This window comes from Carya illinoinensis, chromosome 2, assembly GCF_018687715.1.
Source record: "Carya illinoinensis cultivar Pawnee chromosome 2, C.illinoinensisPawnee_v1, whole genome shotgun sequence".
Lineage (NCBI taxonomy): Eukaryota > Viridiplantae > Streptophyta > Magnoliopsida > Fagales > Juglandaceae > Carya > Carya illinoinensis.
Window position 1 is genome coordinate 13,393,710 of NC_056753.1, and position 23,925 is coordinate 13,417,634.

The following is a 23,925-nucleotide window of genomic DNA, read 5'->3' on the forward strand; positions in this document are numbered from 1 at the left end:
ATGCTTGGCTACGTACGCGCGGGGCGCGGAACTGGGCATCGCTTGTTAGGTGTCGCATGCGTGGTGGTACTCTGCGGTGTGACACTGGAGCCAGGGTGTGCGGATGATCCCTAGGGGAGGTCATGGTGCATACGGTTAAAATTGGATAATGGTTTGTGAGGCCAAATGGGACTTTTGGCGTGGGCCAGATGGACTTCTGGTGAGATATTGGGCCAGATGGACTTCTGGTGAGATATTGGGCCAAAAGGACTTTTGGCGGCCAAATGTGACTTTTGGCGTGTTTTTCGGAAAGGATGTGTTTTTTTGGGCCAAATGGGTTTTTGGCGTGTGTGGAAAACTTGTGTTTTATGGGCTTTGTGCATTGGGCATGTTTCATGCATCTTGTTTGAGTTATATGTGTTTTTATCTGGTAGTGTTTGGGTTTTACTTACCTGCGGTACCATTCGTGGTTCCGTAGCTTTTGGTGCAGAGTTAGAGGATGAAGAGGAGAGGAGGCTGAGCCCGAGGATGCGGCTCCGCCGGGTTGCTGATGATATGTTTTATATTTGTTTAAAACTGTATTTGCGTTTTGTAATATCTTATCTATGTAAGTTTTAAACAGCTTGTATTACGTTAAGAAAAAATTCTGGTACTTAGTTATGACTTTCGTTATCCGCTGCGTTTCCTTTTGCACATTTGTTGCCTTTGCACACACTTGGCACCCGTCGATGGGATGGTGACCCGGGTTGTCACCATCCGGACGTCTCGATTTCCCCGTGTTCGGGCGTGGGGATTTGGGGGCGTCACAAGCATAAATTTCATAAACTCCTCCCCTTCCACAAATTTAAAAGGAAGATTCTCAACAACCAATATTTCTGCTAAGACTTCTCTACAAGCTTCAATACTAAAAGCAATAGATAAAAGCCCCTCATTGCTTTCTCTAGACTGGAAACCTAATAAAGATTGGTTTCTATCCACTTTCCTAAGTGGAGACTTCTTATATGTTTTTTCTAAATGCTGTAGCATTTATTTTGTGCCATTTATATTAGGATCACAAGCATAAGTAGTCCCACAAAAATTACATGCAACTCTAGGTCTTAAATTATTCTCAGTTTTAATCTTTTTAAAATAGTCCCAAACTATAGATCTTTTCCTACCACTCCCAGGACTAGTAGATGGCTTACTTACATTAGATTTGGTAGAAAGCGGATTATTCGTTGCTATTGATTCCATGGTCATTTGACTCTTTTCCATTGAAGGTCTCACATCGCCAGGTGTTTCACCGGGTGTTTCTGTTTCATTTGACTGATCCATCTATAGTAACAATAATAAAATTAATAAAAGCAGCAATAACTAGATAATAGTATTAATATTAGATAATTTAGACTATAAGTATAGCTTTATAAAATAGATTATACAGGTTATAATCACTTTCCAATCACACACAATTAAAACAGATTACAAATTACAATCACACAAATTACAAATTACCATTTCTTTTTTTTTTTTTTTTGATCAGTAAACAATATAAGCCATGCATGCAGTAGTACTACTGAGCAATTACGCCCAATATTTTTTTTATTCTTTAGAGAGTATTAATATACTCTCTTTGTACACAAACTTAGAGATAGAGACAGATGGGAGATTCAGTAGATTCAATAACTTAGAGATATATTCTTTATTTGTGCTATGTTTTTATATCAACAACGATGCAACGTTGAACATACAGACATGAGAGATGACTTGCAAGTGAATTTAACCCAAAAAAAAAGTAACAGATGTATAATGATAAAAAAAAAAAATCTGGTATTGAAAAAAAAAAAAACAAGTTGTAAAAAAGATTTCAAAAAATAATCTCAAAAATCCTAAATTTCGGATTCAACAACCCTAATTGTGATGACCCGTTTTGAGTGTATTTTCGCTGAAATGGTTGTTTTTATTTTAATTAATATATTAATTATTTATTTTAATTTATTTGCGTTTTAAAATTGTTTTTTTTTAATTTAATTGATGTTGTGTTTTATTTCTTTTAGTTGTTTACAGTTTTTAATCTCTTTTCGGCGGTTTAGTTTTGTTTCCCGGAATGAGGATTAGACCTCATCTCTTTTTCCCTACATCTCTTTTTCCTTTTTCCTTTTCTTTTTCTTTTTTCTCTTTTTTTCCTTCTTTCTTTTTCCTTTCTTTTTCTTTTTTTCTTTCTTTTCTTTTTCCCTTCTCTCTCCCTGCGTCGACCCCCCCGGTCTCTCTCTCTCTTCTCTCTCCCTCACGCCGAAACCTTCAGCCGTTCGAACCGCCGCCGTTCGGCCACCGTGTGGCTCACCGCCGGCACCGTTCGGTTCCCCTCCCTCCAGCGCACCTTCCCACCAATTTCCACCCCCAACCGGCCGGCCGTTTGGCCGGAAAAGCCCTTTGAAGCCCGCACGGGTTTGGCTTCGATCCGCCGCCGTCGCTCCACCTCCGGCCACCATTTCTTCACCACTTCATCACCGGTCCCTTGCCGTCCTAACCCACCTATTTCCGGCCACCAACGACCACCGGAACAGCTCCCACGAGCTAGCTTTCCTTTTTGGGAAATCCGGTCTCTTTCCGGCGATTCCGCCGCCACCCAGGCCAACCACCACTTCCAATAGCTTCACAACCATCCCTAGACCATTCCCTAGCAATCCCAAGCTCTAGTTTGTCCCCATTCAAACGTGGGTTTTTCACAACCCACGGCCATAGTGAATTTTCACTGTGACGTTGCTTTTTCGCCGCCGTTTGCAACGCCGCGTGTTTTCTAAAATTGCCATATAGCGCTGTAAGTATTTTCCAAACCCTATTTTCAGATTTAAATGTATATTGCTCTTTCAATTAATTAATCTGCTGGTTGGTTGATTCCGGACTGAGTCTGAGGAGTTCGGGGGTCGGATGGATGGAGGACGGAGTTGCCTGTTTATTTGTTTTATGTTGTTGGATTATTTTATTATGCATTGTTATGGCATTGCATGGTGCATGCACGTGTGTTTGTGAAATAGTGTGAAAAGCCTGTGTTTGGCGTAAGTGGTCTTACGGGTGCGTGTGTATCACGACCCCAAGCCGGGATGGGGTATTATCCCGGTGGAGCTCCTCCGGTCACTCGGGAGCGGAATAAACTGAGTGATGTCCCCTTGTCGCTAGATGACGGGAGCGGGGGCTAGGGGTTGCTTGGCTACGAACGCGCCGGGCGCGGAACCGGGCATCGCCCTACGCACCGACTCCGTGGCCCTTCGCTGGTGAGGGCTAGAGGATGCTTGGCTACGAACGCGCGGGGCGCGGAACTGGGCATCGCTCGTTAGGTGTCACATGCGTGGTGGTACTCTGCGGTGTGGCACTGGAGCCAGGGTGTGCGGATGATCCCTAGGGGAGGTCATGGCGCATACGGATAAAATGATTTTTGGTTTGAGATGAGTAAAGGCCAAATGTGACTTTTGGCGTGTTTTTCAGAAAGGATGTGTTTTTGGGCCAAATGGGTTTTTTGGCGTGTGTGAAAAAATCGTGTTTTGTGGGCTTTGTGCATTGGGCATGTTTCATGCATATTGTTTGAGTTTTATGTGTTTTTATCTGGTAGTGTTTGGGTTTTACTTACCTGCGGTACCATTTTTGGTTCCGTAGCTTTTGGTGTAGAGTTTGAGGACGAAGAGGAGGAGGCTGAGCCCGAGGATGTGGCTCCGCCGGGTTGCTGATGATATGTTTTATATTTGTTTTAAAACTGTATTTGTGTTTTTGTAATATTTTATTTATGTATGTTTTAAACAGCTTGTATTACGTTAAGAAAAATTCTGGTACTTAGTTATGACTTTCGTTATCCGCTGCGTGTTTCTTTGTACACTTATGTTGCCTTGCACACACTTGGCACCCGTCGATAGGATGGTGACCCGGGTTGTCACCATCCGGACGTCTCGATTTCCCCGTGTTCGGGCGTGGGGATTTGGGGGCGTCACACTAATAACACAAATACCATCTACCACATTTCAAAATAATTTCACAAACACAATCACAAAACTCGATAACACAAGCACAATCACAAAACCCTAATGATTTATATCAGGTTTCAAAGTAATTTCAAATAACTTAAATAAGTGAAATGAAAAAAAATAATGGAGAAGAATTACCGTGACTCTGTAAGGGCACTGAGGGGAGGTTCCACAGTGAGAGTGAGGTGAGGCCGAGTGTTTGGGATGGCGCATGAAAACAAGAACTGAAGATTGAAGAAGAAGTGACACTGCTTACTCGAAGCAGGAGCCAAGAGGAAGAAGAAGAAATGAAGAACTGAAGAAGAAGTGCCGAAGTGGGAGTCTGCCTCTAGGATGCGGACGGTGCAAGAAAGAAACAAGAAAGTGAAAATTGAAATGAAGAAGCCCTAAGACTAACCAAAATGCACTATATCAGTATGAGGGAAAAGAGAGGGCTGGGTTGGCCGGCTAGGCTCGAAAACTGAAAGGGCTTGACCGAAAACAAGCCTAGTCTGAAAATAGATGGTCCAATAAAATAAAAATGGTACAATGAAATAAATACAAGATAATTAAAAACGCTACAACTAAATATTAATAAAATAAAATGATTAAACCCAACAACAATTATATTATTAAATACAAAACAATTTAAATACAAGACAATAACTAATACTATTATAGTATTAGTGTTACTACTACATATAGTGATATTAATACTATAAGTCTATATATAGACTATATATTTATACATTAAAGAATATAAGGACTATTAGTATTAGTATATATATAATAGACTATTAATATTAAAGAATATATATATATATGTATATATATTAAAGAATATAATAGACTAATAGACTATATAGTTATCATAATACATTAAGGAATATAATAGACTATTAGTATTAATACTATAAGTCTTTATTACACTATTAGTATTAGTATATATATATATATTATTGCTAGTTATAGCTATATAATATATTGGACTATATAATAGTATTAATATTAGACTATTAGTATAGTTATATATTAGTATTAGTTATGGTAATTTAGTATAACTATATTAGTATTATAAATAGATATAAAGTATATTACCAATAGTAATATTGTATTAGACTATTAGTATCATTATAAATATTAGTATTTGTTAATATTTAATTGTTATAGCGAGTTTAGTTTATTATAACTATATTATTGATAGACTATAGTAATTATTTTGTATGTGATTATTTAGTATAGTGATTTATATACAAATTTATAAATAGACTTAAAGTATAAACATAATGGTTTATATCATGTTTAATGGCTTATGATAAGTACATAAGACATTAGTAGATAAATATAAATTATATATATTAGTATATAATTTATATTAATACACTTTACATTTTACCAACTATGTGTACCAGGATATATAAAGATATATAATTAATTTATAATTAATATATAATAGTAATTAAATGCATGCAGTGCAGAATATAATGGCAGGTAGTACAACCGTCCTTGATGCATGAATAGAAGTAAAAAATAGTATACGATAAAATTAACTTCATTAAAAACATAATACTTACAAAGATATTAATTCTCAAAGGATTAAAGGGCAAGAGACATGAAAATAAGTTTACAAGAGAGAGAGTATTTTGAAAATTGAGAGTGACAAGGAAAGGAATGGGAATAGTTTCAGGTAAAAATTTCTGAATGCCTTCTCTTACTTACAATTTGCCTATTTATAGGCAATAAAACAATAGCTTACAATAATATTACTGACATATACAATGACCCCAATAACTCATATACAGTAAATAGGCGGCTACATTAAATTAACGTGGGTGGCTGAACAGTAAATAGACAGCTGGACGACTGGCTTTTCTTAACATGTTCTGACGGGCATCTTAAACAGTATTATGAAAATAGACAAAAAGGACAATAATCTTCTGGAATTACATAATTTAAGGGTCATAATTTGCAAGTTCCAGTTCCAACGGATCTTGAGAATCTATCATCTGCGAAGGATAATATGGCGAGTTGTCATGAGAATGAGAGGTCTGTTGAGAGGGAGAGGTATGTTGTAATGGTGATGATGTTGCCTGTTGTGCTGGAGATAATCTGACTTGATGGTCTTCTTCTTTATTACTGTCCGGGACTAGTGACATTGCTTCAACTAATTTTTTCAAGTCCTTTTTATTGGTAATTGTTGCTAATTGAGCTTAGAATCCGCTTCTATGAACTAGAACCTCAAGGGCCTTGATAATCTTTGAAAATATTTTTACAACATAATCATAATTGTACTTTTTCCACCATTTTACAAAAACTTGGCAGGCCAAGAACATAGTATTTTTTAGAAAATGATGAGGTTTAATGACATATTCACACTTCATAATCCAATTTAATTTGGTTTTAAGGAAGAAAATAAGAAGTGGTGGACAGTGTGATAATGAATGTGGATAATTATTTTGTAATATAAAAACCTGGAGACTTTCCTGGAGAGGAGTAGTGAGAATGAGAAATTCTGGTCCACACTGATCCCACCATATTAGGAACCATCGTGGGAGTGTTTTAATTTCCTGTAATTTGTCAAAATGAAGAAACTAGGAATGATGCATATTCTTGTTTTGTCTTAAAAATGTTTTGCTCCATGTCTATTGATAATAATAATAATAATCAAAATAGGGAGAATCATATGGCTGAGAAAATCTTCTCGTCAGATAAGGGATTTTTCCCCACTGTTCTAAGGTAAGAACTTGTTTAATAGTGACTTTGTGAAATACAATAATCGGAGCTGCAGGTGGAGAAGGTTGAGATTGGAGAGAATATGAAATTTCAGAGATAATAATAGAGTATGTATATATTAAAATAAATTCATAAAAATTCTAGGTTTTCATAATATTTTGAGGAACATAATGCCAATCTGGTAATAGAAAAGTATTAAGTAATTTTTGAGAATCAGATAGGTGCTATAATTCGGGTTCGATAGGAAAGACTGGATGCCAATGGGTTTTAAAGATAATGGGAGCTGCAGAAGGCTGAGATAATGATGGAAAATTGATAATTTGGGAAGGAGTAGAAGCAGAAGAAGAAACAACTTTTGAGTATGTTAGTAATTTTGGAGAGGATAATAGTAATATGGATTATAGGATGACCTAATGTTTTGTGGTAATGTCCTTAGTACTGTATAGGATTTTGGTATTGAGAAGACATGATTTTTCCTGTAAGAATTCTCGAGATAGAAAATCAGGAAGAGAGTTAAAATCTCCTTTAATATGTTCAATATCAAAATAAAAATACTTAATATAGATTACCATCTAACAAATATTTGTTTAGTACCCAAGTTTTTAACGTCTTTGATTAAAACTTCCTTGGCTAATTTACAATCAATTCTAAGTAAAAACATTTGATTTAATAGATCATTTTGAAACTTAGAAATGCATAATACAATAGCTAAAATTTCTTTCTTAATAGTACTATAATTCTTTTGAGCATGATTCCAGCATCCTGAATAGAATCGAATAATCTGTTCTATTTCATTTGATAATTTTTGTTTCATAATTCCTCCATAACCAAGATCGGAGGCGTCTGTTTCAACAATCTTAAAAGCATTAGGAGCTGAGAGTCCTAAGTATGGTAATTTCTTAACATGAGTCTTGTGACGCCCCCAAATCCCCACGCCCGAACACGGGGAAATCGAGACGTCCGGATGGTGACAACCCGGGTCACCATCCCATCGACGGGTGACAAGTGTGTGCAAAGGCAACAAATGTGCACGAAAGAACACGCAGCGGATAACGAAAGTCATAACTAAGTATCAGAATTTTCTTAACGTAATACAAGCTGTTTAAAACGTACATAGATAAAATATTACAAAAACACAAATACAACTTTAAACAAATATAACACATAGCATCAGCAACCCGGCGGAGCCGCATCCTCGGGCTCAGCCTCCTCTTCGTCCTCTAACTCTGCACCAAAAGCTACGGAACCAAACATGGTACCGCAGGTAAGTAAAACCCAAACACTACCAGATAATAACACATATAGAACTCAAACAATATGCATGAACCATGCCCAATGCACAAAACCCAAAGACACAGTTTTCCACACACGCCAAAAACCCATTTGGCCCAAAAACACATCTTTTCCGGAAAACACGCCAAAGTCACATTTTATCCGTATGCACCATGACCTCCCCTAGGGGTCATCCGCACACCCTGGCTCCAGTGCCACACCGCAGAGTACCACCACGCATGTGACACCTAACGAGCGATGTCCAGTTCCGTGCCCCGCACGTTCGTAGCCAAGCATCCTCTAGCCCTCACCAGCGAAGGGCCACGGAGTCGGTGCGTAGAGTGATGCCCGGTTCCGCGCCCGGCGCGTTCGTAGCCAAGCAACCCCTAGCCCCCGCTCCCATCGTCTAGCGACAACTCAGGGGACATCACTCAGTTTATTCCGCTCCCAAGTGACCAGAGGAGCTCCACCGGGATAATACCCCATCCCGGATTGGGGTCGTGATACACACGCACCCGTAAGACCACTTACGCCAATACACAGACTTTTCACACATAAACAAAAACACACGTGCATGCACCATGAAGTGCCATATCAATGCATAATAAAATAACCAACCAACATAGATCAATAAAACAAGTAACTCCGTCCTCCATCCATCCGACCCCCGAACTCCTCGGACTCAGTCCGGAATCAGCCAACCAGTAGTAATAAATTATTGAAAGAGCAATATATATTTAAATCTGAAAATAAGATTTGGAAAGTACTTACAGCGCTATATGGCAATTTTAGAAAACACACGGCGTTGCAAACGGCGCCGGAAAAGCAACGTCACAGTGAAAATTCACTGTGGCCGTGGGTTGTGAAAAACCCACTTTTGAACGGGGACAAACTAGGACACGAAATTGATAGGGAATGGTCTAGGGATGATTGTGAAGCTATTGGAAGTGGTGGTTGGCCGTGGGTGGCGGCGGAATCGCCGGAAAGAGGCCGGATTTCCCAAAAAGGAAAGCTAGCTCGTAGGAGCTGTTCCGGTGGTCGTTGGAGGCTAGAAATGGGTGGATTAGGACGGCAAGAGACCGGTGATGAAGTGGTGAAGAAATGGTGGCCGGAGGTGGAGCGACGGCGGCGGATCGGACGAAAAACCGTGGGGCTTTGAGGAGGATTTCCAGCCAAACGGCCGGCCGGCAGGGGGAGATATTTGGTGGGAAGGTGCGCCGGAGGGAGGGGGTTCGAACGAGACCGGCGGTGGGCCAAACGGTGGCCGGACGGCGGCGGTCTGGGCTGAAGAAGGTTCCGGCCGTGGGTGAGGAGAGAGAAGAGAGAGAGAGGCCGGGGGGGTCGATCGGGGAGAGGAAAAAGAAGAAAAAGAAAAGAAAGAAAAAGAAAAGAAAGAAAAAAAGAAAGAAGGAAAAAGAAAAAGGAAAAAGAAAAAAGAAGAGAAAAAGGAAAAGAGATGTAGGGAAGAGATGAGGTCCAATCCTCACTCCGGGAAAACAAAACAAACCGCAGAAAAGGGATTAAAAACCACAAAACATCTAAAAGAAATAAAACACAACATCAAATAAATTAAAAACCAATTTTAAAATGCAAATAAATTAAAATAATAAACTAATATATTAATTAAAATAAAAACAATTATTTCAGCGAAAATACACTCAAAAGCGGGTCATCACAAGTCTTTATTTGTTTTATAATATTTGTATGTTCCTCTGTCCATGGAGGTGGATTTTTTTTTTTAATTTTTTGAATAACAGTTTACATAATGGTCTAAGTGCTTGATAAAAATCAGTAACATAATTTAGACTTCCTAGAAATATTTGTAATTGTTGCTTATCTTTTATTTCATTAGGAAATTTATTAGCAAATTTTATAGCCCTACTTATTGGTGTAATAGTTCCTTGATAAATGTCATGTCCAAGGAACCTAATCTTATTTTGAAATAACTTAACTTTAGATGATGAAACTACTAATCCATTTTATTTAATAATTTGAATAAAGGTATTTAAATGCTTCCAATGTTGTTCAATTGATGAAGAGAATATTAATACTTCATCTATATAAACTATATAAAATTAGTGAAATGCGTAAATATTTCATTCACAATATTTTAAAATTCACTAGGAGCATTTTTTAATCCCAAAGGCATAACATTTAATTCATAATGTCCAAATGGGACTGTAAATGCAGTTTTATATCTATCTTTTTCAACTATTTGGATTTGCCAAAATCCGCTTTTCATATCAAATGTTGAAAATATAGTGGTATCATAAAATCGAGATAATAAATCTATTTTATTAGGAATAAAGTACTTAATCCATTGTAAAACTTTATTTAACGGCTTATAATTTATGACTAATCGAGAAACACCTCTTTATAATTTTGCATTTTTTGTACATAAAAAGCAGCACAACTCCATGGTGATTTGCTCTTTCTAATAAGTCATTTAAATAATAAATCATTAATTCATTTTTTACAAAATTCTAATAATTCCTTATTCATTTGAATTGGTTTGACTTTAGTAGGAATATTCTTTTCAGAAAACTCTTTTTCATAAGGTAATTCAACTATATGTTGTTTTCTACTCCAAAAGGCATTAAGTAAATTGGAACATACTTATTTTTCAATTATTTTTTTTGAAATTATTAATTTTTTTGAATTAATAACGAATCTTTTAATTGTTCTTCAATTCTTTTATATTTTAATTCTTGTTTTAAGAAATTTATTTGTTTTTCTTTTCTTTTAATCTTATTTTTTGTTAAAAAATTAATTTCTTTGGTTAATGAGGTTTCTTTTAAAGAATTAATTTTTCTTGAGACCAGAGGGAATACAAATTTAAATTGAATTTCTTTTCCTAATACTTTAGTAGAAATTCCTTCCACTGTTATAGAGAAATGGTAAAATAAGGCAAGAAATGAGTTTTCTAATATTACTCTGGTGTTGATATTTTCTATTAGAATAAATGTTGTTTTAAAGAAAATTCCATTATTGCAAATATGTGCATTTGATAATTTATAATTTATGTTTAATTTTACTCCATTAGTTTGAGATAATGTCTCTTTTATTTTTTCAAAATACTTAGAATGTATTATTCCTTCTTGTATTTAGTTTAGAGCTGCACCTGTATCTAATAAAACGATTGCAGAAAAAGATAATTCTTCATTAATAGAGATAATTACTTTAGTATATCATTTTTGAAAATTTATTTTATTAAGTATATTAATAAAATTATCTGATTCTTCTTTAGTAATTATTGCTGAGCTTTCTCTTTGTTATTTTTTAGGAGTATCAATATTTTTATCTATTTTTAATATTATGATTTCTTGTAATAATTGTTCATTAGAAACTTTAAGTTTAATATTAGAAGCTTTCAAGTCTCTAATTTCATTCTTTATATCATTAATTTCTTGCTGTAAGTCTTTTAAAATAATATTCTGTTTTTCTGTTTTGAATTTATTTACTATTTCTAGAAAGTTATATGATGAGGAGGTTGAAGTAGATACAGAGTGATAGGATTAGTCAAAGTATTCTTTAATTTTTCCAAATATTCTTTCCTTTCCTGTGGATTATTAATTTTATCTATTAATTCTAATATAGTATTTTCACGTGATAATAATACATTAATGATTTTGTTACAGATACAATTATTTTTATTTAGACAGTTACAAATATGTACCTCATCTTCTTCTGACTCACTACCAAAAGATTGTTTTGAGAAATTTGATTCTTTTAATTGATAAATTTCCTCTTCTTCTAAAGAGCTTTCATCTTCCTCATTTGATTGTATAAAAATATTTAGTAATTTTTCTTTTACTACTTCAGGTACAACTAATTTGTTAATTTCTTTTTTAACCTTACAATTTGATGAATAATGTCCAACTTTTCCACATTTATAACAAACAATTTGTTTTTTCTTTTTGTTAAACTTTTTTGTACCCTTTACTGGTTCATTATATACTTGTTTTTCTTTTATCTTTTTATAAGATTTTTTTATATTTTCTTTTCTTATTTGGAAAATCCTTACTAATTATTTCTTAGCAAATTTTTTTTTTCCATTTGCTTTTTTAATTTTAAGTCATTACACATAATTAGACCGATTCTATTAATAGCAAATATTATATCTTCATATGTGAAATTAATAAAATCAATAGTACCATCTGGTTTTACAAAAAATTTTCGTACCTTTTGGGTGAAGTAATATGGAAGTCCGACTATGAACTTTTTTCATTATAGTATAGTTGCTGGCAGTCATCTCTTATCATAATTTTAGTTAGAAATGCATCTTTATACCATCGAAAATCGGATAATTGAGGACATATTAAATTGATTAATAAATTACTAATTTTTTCTTTAAATTGAACATGATCACCTACAAAATGCTTTGTTAATATAAATATTAGAGTATTAACAGTATTTTCTATAGGTTGACCATCTTCTGTTTTAATCTCTTGCATATTTTCATCATGTTTATAAGCGCTTAATATTCTTATTTTTTTATTCTTGTGAAAGATAATGATCCCACTAGCCTTTTAGTTGGCTAGTGAAATTTGTAATCAGAACATGTGCTACTTGATTATCTGTTCTTGTACTAGCTTTATAAATATTAGCTCTATAATCATTTCTTGAAAATGATTCAATATTTCATATTCAGATAATTCATCTATATTCCATTCATATAATACATCTGGTGAAAAAGCATATCTTACTATATGTTCTCTTTCCTTGAATTGCATATCCGGAGAGGTAGGCCTTCGATACCAATTACGAGTAATAGAAGTATGTCTTTTAGACTCCCTAGGATAATGTTCATAAGTATGATTTCCCTTAATCTTATTTATTTGTAAATCTTTAAATTGATTTTCAATATTATTAATTTCAGAGTCAGATAAATTAGGTGAATCTGTTTTACGTAATACATTAAATGAGATTTTTTTGAAGTAGATGCAATATTATCAATATTTAATTTTTCTAATTTGCTAGAGATTTTTTCTAATAAATCGTCTTTGATTTTAGAAAAATTAGATTTTAAGTGAGCAGGAATTTCATGGGGGATAAATGAATGAATTTCTCTTACTTCTTTAATAGGAGTTTTAATAGGGGATATTAGGTTTTCAATCCTTTCTAGTTGCTTACTTATGATTTTTAAATATAAATTAGTATAATTATTTTGTTGAATTATATTATCAATGTTTTTAATTTCTGGTGAAGTTAATTTCTTTATTGATGATGCTAATATTTGTATGCTTCTTTGATTATACTTAATGGCTTCAAAAGGAGGACATTCTTTATAAATAATTTGATTATTTTCTACTTTAACCCATTGATTAGTAGTCTTATTTATAGTTGATAATTGATTTGATTTATATATTTCAAACCATGTAAAGAAAGGTATATTAATTTGTATACTTTTTAAATATTCATAATATTTTGTTTGGATATAATCTCTTTCTAATTTTGAGAAAGTAGAGAAAAATGTAAATCTTTTCTGTTTATTTTGTTCTTTCATATAATCTTATTTAAGATAATCTTTGTTAATTTTAAATTCTTCTTTACTCAGGGTGAATATTTGGACATCATCTCCAACTACTTGTGAATATGTTGAAGAAGAGGGTTTTTTAGTTTGATGGAGATTAGAGGTGGATGCTAAATCAGGATGATTGACTGAATATACAGGTGTATCAATAATATTTCCATGAATAACTCCTCAGATTTGAGTATCCAGATTTTGAGATTTGGTATTAAAATTTTGTGATATGTTTCTAGATAATAAAGTAAGTGCAGATCTATTATCAAAATTTTGTAACCTATTTCTAGTGAGTGTAGATCTGGGTGTATGGTAGCTGGAGGGTGCTGGAGAAGAATAATGAGAGAATGATTTCATAAAAGGTTGAAAATCAATTTGGACTGTTTTGTCTTAGTTTTGATCTATGTAATCTAAATCGTCTTTAAAATTATTTTCTATTTTTTGTAATGGAATAATATTTTCTAATTGCCATTCATCAGGAAGAGTAATCTGATTCCAATGAATCTGTTTAGGAATTTATATGCTAGAATTTGGTGTAGTAGATTGTAATAATAATGTGTAGTCTTTTGAGCTAGTAATAAGAGCTTGTGGCTCTAATGTTGTTTTTATTAATTTATAATGAATTCTATACACTACAATTAAAGGATGCGATCCTTTCATCATATGATAACCATTTTTTTTAATATTTAATTTTAAAGCATGTAAAATATTAACATCAAATAATGAAAGTAAATAATTAGGATAACAATTAAAATAAACTGGATCTTGGAATAGGCTAGATTCAACCATGCCAAGTAATGAATCATGAAAATTATAATATCTTCCATCTCTTAAACAAAGTAATACCGAAGCATTTAGTCCATATCAGGTAAGTGGTTTTACAGCCACTTGTACCAATCCAATATGTATAAAGAAATATTTATGCTCCTTATGATGTTTAATGGCATTTTTAGTTAATAATTGTAACGATTCATGTGACGCCCCCAAATCCCACGTGATTGAGCTGAAATATTGCATGTTTTAGCTATTTAAAACCAATGTATTTTAAATTCTTCATGACACTATTATTGGTTTTAAATGGAAAAATAGTTAATAAGCATAAATACGAGTTGTGATTTTTAATTGATTGATATCATGTTTATGCTTAATTTTATAACTATGATTTAATGGGACAATATTTCCTCACATATATAGTTTATTTTTATAATCTATTTTTCTTTTAATTTATTTTTGAGTGTTATTTTTCTTCTTTTTATTTTCAGCTTAAATAAAATTCAAATGGAATTCGGTTGGAACTTTCGACTAAAAGTGCATATTAATTGAGAAGAGAAGGAAGGAAGTGTACTTGGCAGCTAAAAAAAGATATTGAAGATGACTTCGGTGGTGACTTTCTTATCTTGATTGTTTATAAACACATGCAATGAAGAAAATGTTTTGCGGTGGATAAATACATGCAAAGTCAAGGGAGCTGAAACGTGAAGGCATGTGGGCTGAAAAAAAATAAAAAAAGAAAGAAGGTAGGTGCAGCTAAAGTGGACGGAGAGAAGAGATAGGAGAGTGGGTGAGTAGAGAAGTGCCGTGCTTAATTTTTCAACCAAAGGAGCCGTGCTTGACTTGTAGATAGGAGATGAGCAAAGGAGCCGTGCTTGAGTTTTCAATCAAGGGAGGAGCCGTGTAAATCAATGGAGACGTGCTGGAATTTTATTGTGCTTAAAATTATTAATTTGATTAGAGGAAGTTTGGCACCGACGTGAGGCTTGGCATTGACGTGAGGCAGCTGTATGTGTATATATATATATTGCTGGACGAGGGGATGAAAAACGGGGGGAAGCCCCCTCCTGGCTGGAGTGAGACCGGTTGGGAGAGGGATGGAGAGAGAGAGCAGTAGAGAGGGAAAGAAGAGGGAGTCGGTGAGTTGGGATCAATTAGATTAAAGTGAGGAATTAGCTGAAGTGCAGGGCCCGAGAGAGTATAGACGTGTAGGGAGCTGTGCTTGATTGATTAGTGTCGGTGAGAGGTATTTTTCATCCAAGTCGAAGGGGAGTTTCCAGAATTATAGAGAGGGTGAGTAAAAGACGTGAGGTGAGGGAAATAAAGAATTTTCTGGAGTTGAAAAATAAACAATCGGTGGGTGTAGAGTGAAAGGGTTACGTGGGGATAGAGAGGAGTTGAGGTCGGTTGAAGAGAGGGAGAGAGAGACGTGTAGGGAGTGAGAATTGATTAAAAGTAGTAGGCTGGGATTGATGTACATGGAAAGGGAGGAGAGTGCACTGCCGTGTTTGACTTGGTTTGAGTGAAGTTTGAGTGAGGTGTCTTAATAGGGGAGTCGGTCAGCTGGGATTAAGGGAGATTTTTGGCAGGAAGTCGGTGCAGAAGATACATAGAGCAGGTTACGTATAGAAAAGGAAGTCGGTGGGTGCATGATTGTGTAGATCGGTTGGACCTAAGTGAGGTGCAGACGAGTAGGGAGATGTGTTGTGCTGTGATTGAAGGAGGGAGATGTGTTGTGCTGTAATTGAAGGAGGAAGACGTGAACGAGAGATATTGTGCTGAGAGTGGGGGGACGTGAGTGAACGGGTGAGATTAGAAGGAAGTATAGGTGAAAGTCGGTGCTGGGGGTTGTTCTAAATTCATTAAATCTGTTTGCTTTGAATTGACTGGAAGGTGTTGTGTGGAGAGGTTTTTACGTGAAGAAAAGAACGGAGGTTTACAGAAGGGACTCTACGTTTGGGGTTCTACATTTTCCGTGAGGGGAGTTCTCAATTTTCTCTCCACTTTTATTTTATGATTTAAGTTATTTTCTAGTATTTCTTGTATTTTATTTTAGTTTCCTAATAAAGAATATTTATGTGATTTCTTGTAATAAATATGTTTGGCTAAATTTTAATACTAAGGTGAGAGGTGAAATTTAATGATTTAAATATTGTTTTCGGACTCACGTAAAATTTATTCTACGAGCTTGATCGATTGAAGGATTTTATTATTGGATATTTTGATTATCTATATACTCGTCTTGATTTATTGTGATTTCCGAATACAGTGAATGCTTGAGGAATCCCTGTGGTATTCAAATAGATTTGTAAATGTTTTAATCATCAATTGTTCACGCTCAATCATAAGCAACTATTTTTCTTGATCTTAAATGCTAAATCTTCCAATTAAACGGAATCATTATTCTAGTTTAATTGAAGTAAATCAATCGGAAACAATATCATAAATTATTAAACGGATCCTCGAAACCTTAGTCTTTCTCCATATCTTTATATTCGATTGTACGTTTCTTTTAATAATTTTGTTTCATTGTCTGAATTTATTTTCTTTATCACAAAAGTCAATCCCTGTGGATTCGATCCTGTAAGATACTACAACACCTGTATACTTGCAGGTAAAACTGCACTAAATTTTTGGTTCATTAATTTGAGTCAAAGTTTAGTCGCAACACCACGTACGGGCACGGGGAAATCGAGACGTCCGAATGATGAATCACGGGTCACCACCCTATCGCCAAGTGCCAAGTGTGTGTACATGCAACAAGTATGCAAAAGAAAACACGCAGCGGATAAACAAAGTCATATAACTAAGTACCAGAATTTTTTTTAGTTTAATACAAAGCCGTTCAAAACATACATAATAAAATATTACAAACTACAAATATAGTTTCAAAACCCAACAACAAGGCATAAACTCCAACTCAATACTCCGGCGGAGCCACATCCTCGGGCTCAGCCTCCTCCTCCTCCTCGATCTCTGCATCAAAATCTACGGTACCAAAAATGGTGCCACAGGTAAGTAAGATCCAAACGCTACTAGATAAAAGCATATTAAAACTCAAACAATATGCATAAAAGAATGCAAATGCACATGACCCGTAAACCACATTTTTCCACATACGCCAAAAATCCCATTTGGCCCCAAAAATATATTACTTTCCAACTCACGCCAAAAGTCTCATTTGGCCCAAATCCAACTCATATCAATAACCAATTAATCCGAATGCACCATGACCTCCCCTAGGGGTCATCCGCACACCCTGGCTCCTGTGCTACACCGCAGGTAACGACCACGCGTGTGACACCTAAACGAGCGATGCCCAGTTCCGCGCCCCGCGTGTTCGTAGCCAAGCATCCTCTAGCCCTCGCCAGCGAAGGGCCACGGAGTCGGTACGAGAGCGTTACCATCCCGCCTGCTCCCGTTGTCGCTCAGCAATAGCCCAGGGGACGTCACTCAGTATATTATGCTCCCGAGTGACCAGAGGAGCTCCACCGAGATAATACCCCATCTCGGCTTGGGGTCGTGATACCCACGCACCCGAAAATCTATTTACATATATAAAACCGGATTTTCTCAATTAAATAAAATGCACATGAATGCACCACGTAAATGCAACCTCAAGGCACAAAACAACCAACCAAACACAATATCAACAAAACCAAGCAACTCCGTCCTCATTCCATCCGACCCCCGAGCTCCTCGGATTTAGTCCAGAATCAACCAACCAGTCTAATAATTATTGTAAGAGCAAAAAATATATTTAAATCTAAAATAGAGTTTGGAAAATACTTACAGCGCTATAAGGTATTTTTCGAAAGCTCACGGCGTTGCAAACGGCGGAGAAAAAGCAACGTAACAGTGTATTTTACACTGTGGCCGTGGGTAGTAAATTACCCACTTTCGAACAGGGACAAACCAAGACATGAAATTGATAGAGAATGACCTTGAGATGTTTATGAAGTTAAAGGAAGTGAGCTTTGGCCGTGGGTGGCGGTGGAAACGGTGGTGGAAGTGCAAAAAGGGACTGAACGGAGTTAAGCTTGTGGGAGCTGCTCCAGCAACGGATCGGGGCCGAAAATGGGTGGGTTAGGACGGTAAGAGGTAGGGGAAGAAGTGGTGAAGAGATGGTGGCCGGAGGTAGAGCGATGGCGTTGGAAATGGCAAAAAGTCGTGCGGCTTAGATGGGCTGTAGGGGGTGATCGGCGGCACGGATGGAGGTGATTTTTGGTGGGGTGGTGCGCCGGCCGGTGGGGAGTCGGATGGTGGTGGCTGTGTCAGCCATGTCGGCTGGCGGCGGTGGGTCTGGGTGAAGAACCGATCGGAGAAGGGAGAGGCAGTTCGCGCGGGTGAGAAGGAAAAAGGAGAAGAAAGAAAGAAAAAGAAAGAAAAAGGAAAAAGGGAAAGAAAAAGAAAAGAAAAAAGAAAAAAGGGAAAAAGAAAAGATGAGGGAAAAGAAATGAGGTCCAGTCCTCACCTCCGGAATCCAAAAACTAACCCGATGAAAACGATTTTTTTAAAACCATAAAACGACTAAAATAAATTAAACACCACGTCAAATAAAATAAAACCAATTAAAATACAATAATTTAAAATAAAAGAACTAAAATATTAATTAAATTAAAAAGCTCCTTCAATGAAAATACATGTAAAAATGGGGTGTCACATCCTCCCCCCTTAAAAACAAATTTCGTCCTCGAAATTTGCAAGATCAAACACCAACTTGAAGCAAGCCACATAATTAATTCCCTCATGTCTGCTACTCTCTCCCAACAGCTTCGGATCCTTCCTTTGAAGAGTCTTTAATTCCTCAAAATCAACCACTCGAATATCAAGAACTGAAGATAATATTTCCTCTTGCTGTGAACTTTCAATAAGGAGTCTTCTCATCCCGCAAAGTAAAGAATCCAATTCTGACGACTCGGCTTTATCTTCCAAGTGCGATTTTCGACTCAAAGTATCAGCAACTATATTTGCCTTCCCCGGATGATACTTGATCTCGCACTGGTAGTCACTAATTAACTCTAGCCATCGCCTCTGCCTCATGTTCAGATTCTTCTGGGAAAACAAGTGCTTCAAGCTCTTGTGATCGGTGTATACTAAGAGCAAAAACAATCGCAGCCAATTCCAAATCGTGCGTCGGATAATTCTTCTCATGATCCTTTAGCTGTCGGGATGCATAAGCAACAACCCGTCCCTCCTGCATAAGGACACAACCCAATCCAAATTTAGATGCATTGCTGAAGACTACAAATGGCTTGTGCGATTTTGGAAGCGCCAACACTGGTGCAGTTGTCAACCTGTTCTTCAATTCTTGGAAGCTTCTCTCACACTTGTCTGACCAAATAAATTCTGCATTCTTTCTAGTCAAAGCTGTGAGAGGTCCGGATAGGCGAGAAAATCCCTTAACAAATCTTCGGTAATATCCGGCAAGTCCTAAGAAACTCCGGATCTCACGCACTGTTGTCGGACGCTGCCATGACAAAATGGCTTCCACCTTACTAGGATCAACAGCCACCCCGTCTCGAGAAATCACATGCCCAAGAAATCTGACTTCCTCCAACCAAAATTCACACTTGCTGAGCTTGACATACAACTGGTGTTCTCTTAATTTTCCAAGAACTAGACGAAGATGATAAACATGCTCTTCCACATCTCGGGAATAAATTAAAATATCATCAATGAATACTACCACAAGGGAATCCAAATAAGGTCTAAATACCCGATTCATTAAATCCATAAAAGCGGCAGGGGCATTGGCTAACCCAAACGGCATCACCTTAAATTCATAATGCCCATATCTTGACCTGAAAGCAGTTTTGGGTACATTCTTATCCCTAATCCTCAACTGGTAGTACCTTGACCTCAAATCAATCTTCGAGAACACAGCTGCTCCTTGAAGCTCATCAAACAAATCATCGATTCGTGGGAGAGGATATTTATTCTTGATGGTCACCTTATTTAATTCCCGATAATCAATGCACATTCTGAGGGTACCATCTTTCTTTTTAACGAACAGCACTGGTGCACCCCACGGCGAAGTACTTGGTTGAATAAACCCCTTATCAACCAAATCTTGCAACTGAATTTTCAACTCTTTTAATTCAGCCGGTGCCATACGATAAGGAGCTTTATGTACAGGAGCCGCTCCAGGTTCCAGGTCTATAACAAACTCCATTTCATGAACAGGGGGTAGCCCAGGCAAGTTGATTGAGCTGAGATATTGCATATTTTTAGCTATTTAAAACCAATGTATTTTAAATTCTTCATGACATTATTATTGGTTTTAGATGGAAAAATGGTTAATAAGCATAAATACGAGTTGTGATTTTTAATAGATTAATATCATGTTTATGCTTAATTTTACAACCATGATGTAATTGGGCAATATTTCCTCACATATATAACATATTTGTGATAATCTATTTTTTTTATTATTTTAATTTATGTTTGAATGTTATTTTTATCTACTTATTTTCAGCTTGAATAAAAGAGACAGAAGGAAGAAAGAGACGTGTAAAAGAGTTTCCAGATTTCTTTGGGGATGAATGTGAAAAGAAGTTGATGTGGGGGCTGGAATTAGCTGAAGCAGGGAGTATAGACGTGTAGGAGCTGTGCTTGATTGAGGCATATGTATATATATATATATAATGCTGGACGACAAAGAGATAGAAAAGGAGTGGAGTCAACCGGTGGGTGCAAGATTGGAGCAATTAAATAATTCCATTGGACGACACATTGAGAGAAGCACATGGGGAGAGAAGTGGGGGACACGAAAAGAAGGAAAAGAGAGGGAGAGTAATGAGTGGAAGTGTGTTAGCTGAGGAGAGGAATTTACGTGGGCCCTCATTGGAATAATTTGGTAGAGCTTGAAGCATGTGGTTCGGACAGCAGCCACTCAAACATGCAACCAGCTGGACAAAGACACCCACAACACCTCACTCGGACTGAACTCACACCACATCACACATCAAGAAAAAAAACCAAGCAGCCATTCAGATCTTGTCCCTAACATGGACAAGCAAACAAACACATGCATAACAGGAAGAGACACGCTGTACAGCAGCAATAAACCTGCAGCACAGAAAGCACTCGGACAGAAAGATTCACACCAGCTCACATGCAGATGCAGCAGCTTTCGGACAGCTTCCAAAGTGCAGCAACCTGGACAGAAAACATACAAAAACAGAAGCACATGACACCATGCAACAACATCATTCGGACATGCAGCAGACAGCAGCTTTGACAAGCACATGCAGTGCAGAAAACATTAAAACACAACCTGCAGCAGAAGATCACCACGGATATAAAAGGAAGGTTTTTATTCAACAAAAGGGAGTCGGGCAGTAGCTTAGTTTAGGGGCTGAAATCTTTTCTTTTCTCTTTCATTCGGGTAGCTTAGCTTGAAGTTTCTTATCTTTCTTATTTCTTTCAGACTTTGAAGAGTTGTTCTCGAGCAGCAAGTTTCAATTTTTGTTTTCTTAATTTATTTTCTGTAATCTCAGTTTCTTTGAGTTCCTCTAGGGAATAATTTCTTTGAGTGTTTATTTTATTTCGAGTTGAATTTCAATTTGGTGTGTATTTTATTTGAAAGTTCAATTTATTTTAGGGTTCATTTTATTTGGAGAGTTCATTTTATTTGAGAAATCATTTTATCTGGAAGTTCAGATCTTTGGATTGGAGAACGCAGTCTCGATTTCCAAACATCAAGTTTATTCCTTACAATTCCTGTTTTTTTATTTAATTTCAGTTTAATGTCTTTTATTTTTCCTTTCACCTTTAATTTCTGCCTATTTAAATTACTGTCATTTATTTCTCCTTGCACCTTTAATTCCTCTATTTAAATCAATGTCATTTATTTTTCTTTCTCCTTTAAATTTCAGTCTATTAATTTCAGCAATTTTAATTTACTTTCTTGCATTTTAATTCCTTACATTTCATCGCTGCACTTAAATCCAACAAACATGAATCTGGTTCACGACCAGTAAATTTTGATTTTCATTGCACTTTTCCATCCATTGTACATATCATCCTCTTATTTTCTCTTTGTGAAGTTTTTCACATTTTTTCAACAAGTTTAATTTTAAGCAACTTTCCCTGTGGATTCGATCCTGTAAGATACTACAACGCCTGTATACTTGCAGGTAAAACTGCACTAGATTTTTGATTTATTAATTTGAGTCAAAGTTTAGTCGCAACAAGTTTTTGGCGCCGTTGCCGGGGAAAGTTGTCTAACTTAAATTTAAACTTGTTATGGTATTTTATTTTTTTACTCATCTCATTTGCATCAACCACTCATCTCCACCATATTAGATTGATGTATCATTTCATGCCAGTATTTCAAGAAGGTTGGTCTGAGCCAATACAATCAACTAATTGGGTAAATCAAGCACAGAATCAGCCTTTCTCCAACACATATAATCCGGGGTGGAGAAATCACCCAAATTTCTCGTGGAGAAATGATCAGCCTGGTTGGTCCCCACCACCTCAGCAGCAGCCATTTAATCAAGGTGCTCCTCAGCATCAGTATCCGTCATATCAAAATCCTCAGAGCTATCCTTATGTAGCTCCTCCTGGATTTCAGCCTCATGTAGCTGCACAAGGTCCTCAGCCTTCATCATCTGCACCACATAAGGAAACCCTTGAGGAAACATTACAGGCTTTTATGCAGGGACAAGCTCAGACAATGCAGGCCATTTTTGAGATGAGAAGTTCTATCAGCGACTTGACCTCTGCATTACATGCTCAAGAAAAGGGAGACGTTGTTGAGACAGCAAAAGCTGTTCTTACCTTGAGAAGTGGGAAGGAAGTTCCCCGACCTGAGATGACCATAGACACAGAGGTAATTGCTCCTACGCCTAAAGATGCAGCAGAGACGGATGAAGCTGAAAAAGAACCAGAGGTAGCAAAACCAAAGAAGCCTGTGAGTGCAGATGCTGAAACTAGTAAGGGATACCAACCTGTGGTACCCTATCCTCAGAGATTGGCAGCTGGCAAAAGTGGAGTTGTAAAACTTACCTTTGGAAACATGACATTGAAGCTGAATATCTTTAATACTTGCAGGCAACCTCAGGATTTAGAAGAAGGAACCAGGCATGGGGTGCCTTGGCGACCAATGTTCCCAAAGTTGCCACCTGGGGCAGCACCCATAAAACCATCTTCAGATGACAGACACCATCTCATTGGAGCACTCAGGACACTCGAAAATTCAAATATAAGGTTGAATAAATTTTTTTATGATGACCTTCACTTGTTTAAATATTGCTCTGACCAAATGTTTCGAAGATGTTTAGCCAACGAACACATCCAAAGTAGGATTTTTGATCCTGGTAAGTTAAGGTTTCGGTGGAGTGGGCCGTACATTGCAAATCAAAGGGAAGTGTCTTGATTTGTTTTTTCCTTCTTTACAGTTTTCTTTACTTACTTTGTTTTTATTTGTTCTTTTGCTTTGATTTTATATTTCATGTTGAATATTTGTTTTGCTTGCTTAGTTCTGTGCACTTCGTTCGATTCATTGAGAACTATGTCTCTCACTAGTTGAGGGGTGTGGACTGAAGAAAACGGTGCGTTAGTAGACACTGTAGATAGTTTAATAAAAAAAAAATAATAATTAGATCCGTCCGTGATCCGACAAGTGTGACTGTAGATAGTTGAAAAAATAATTGGATCCGTCCGTGA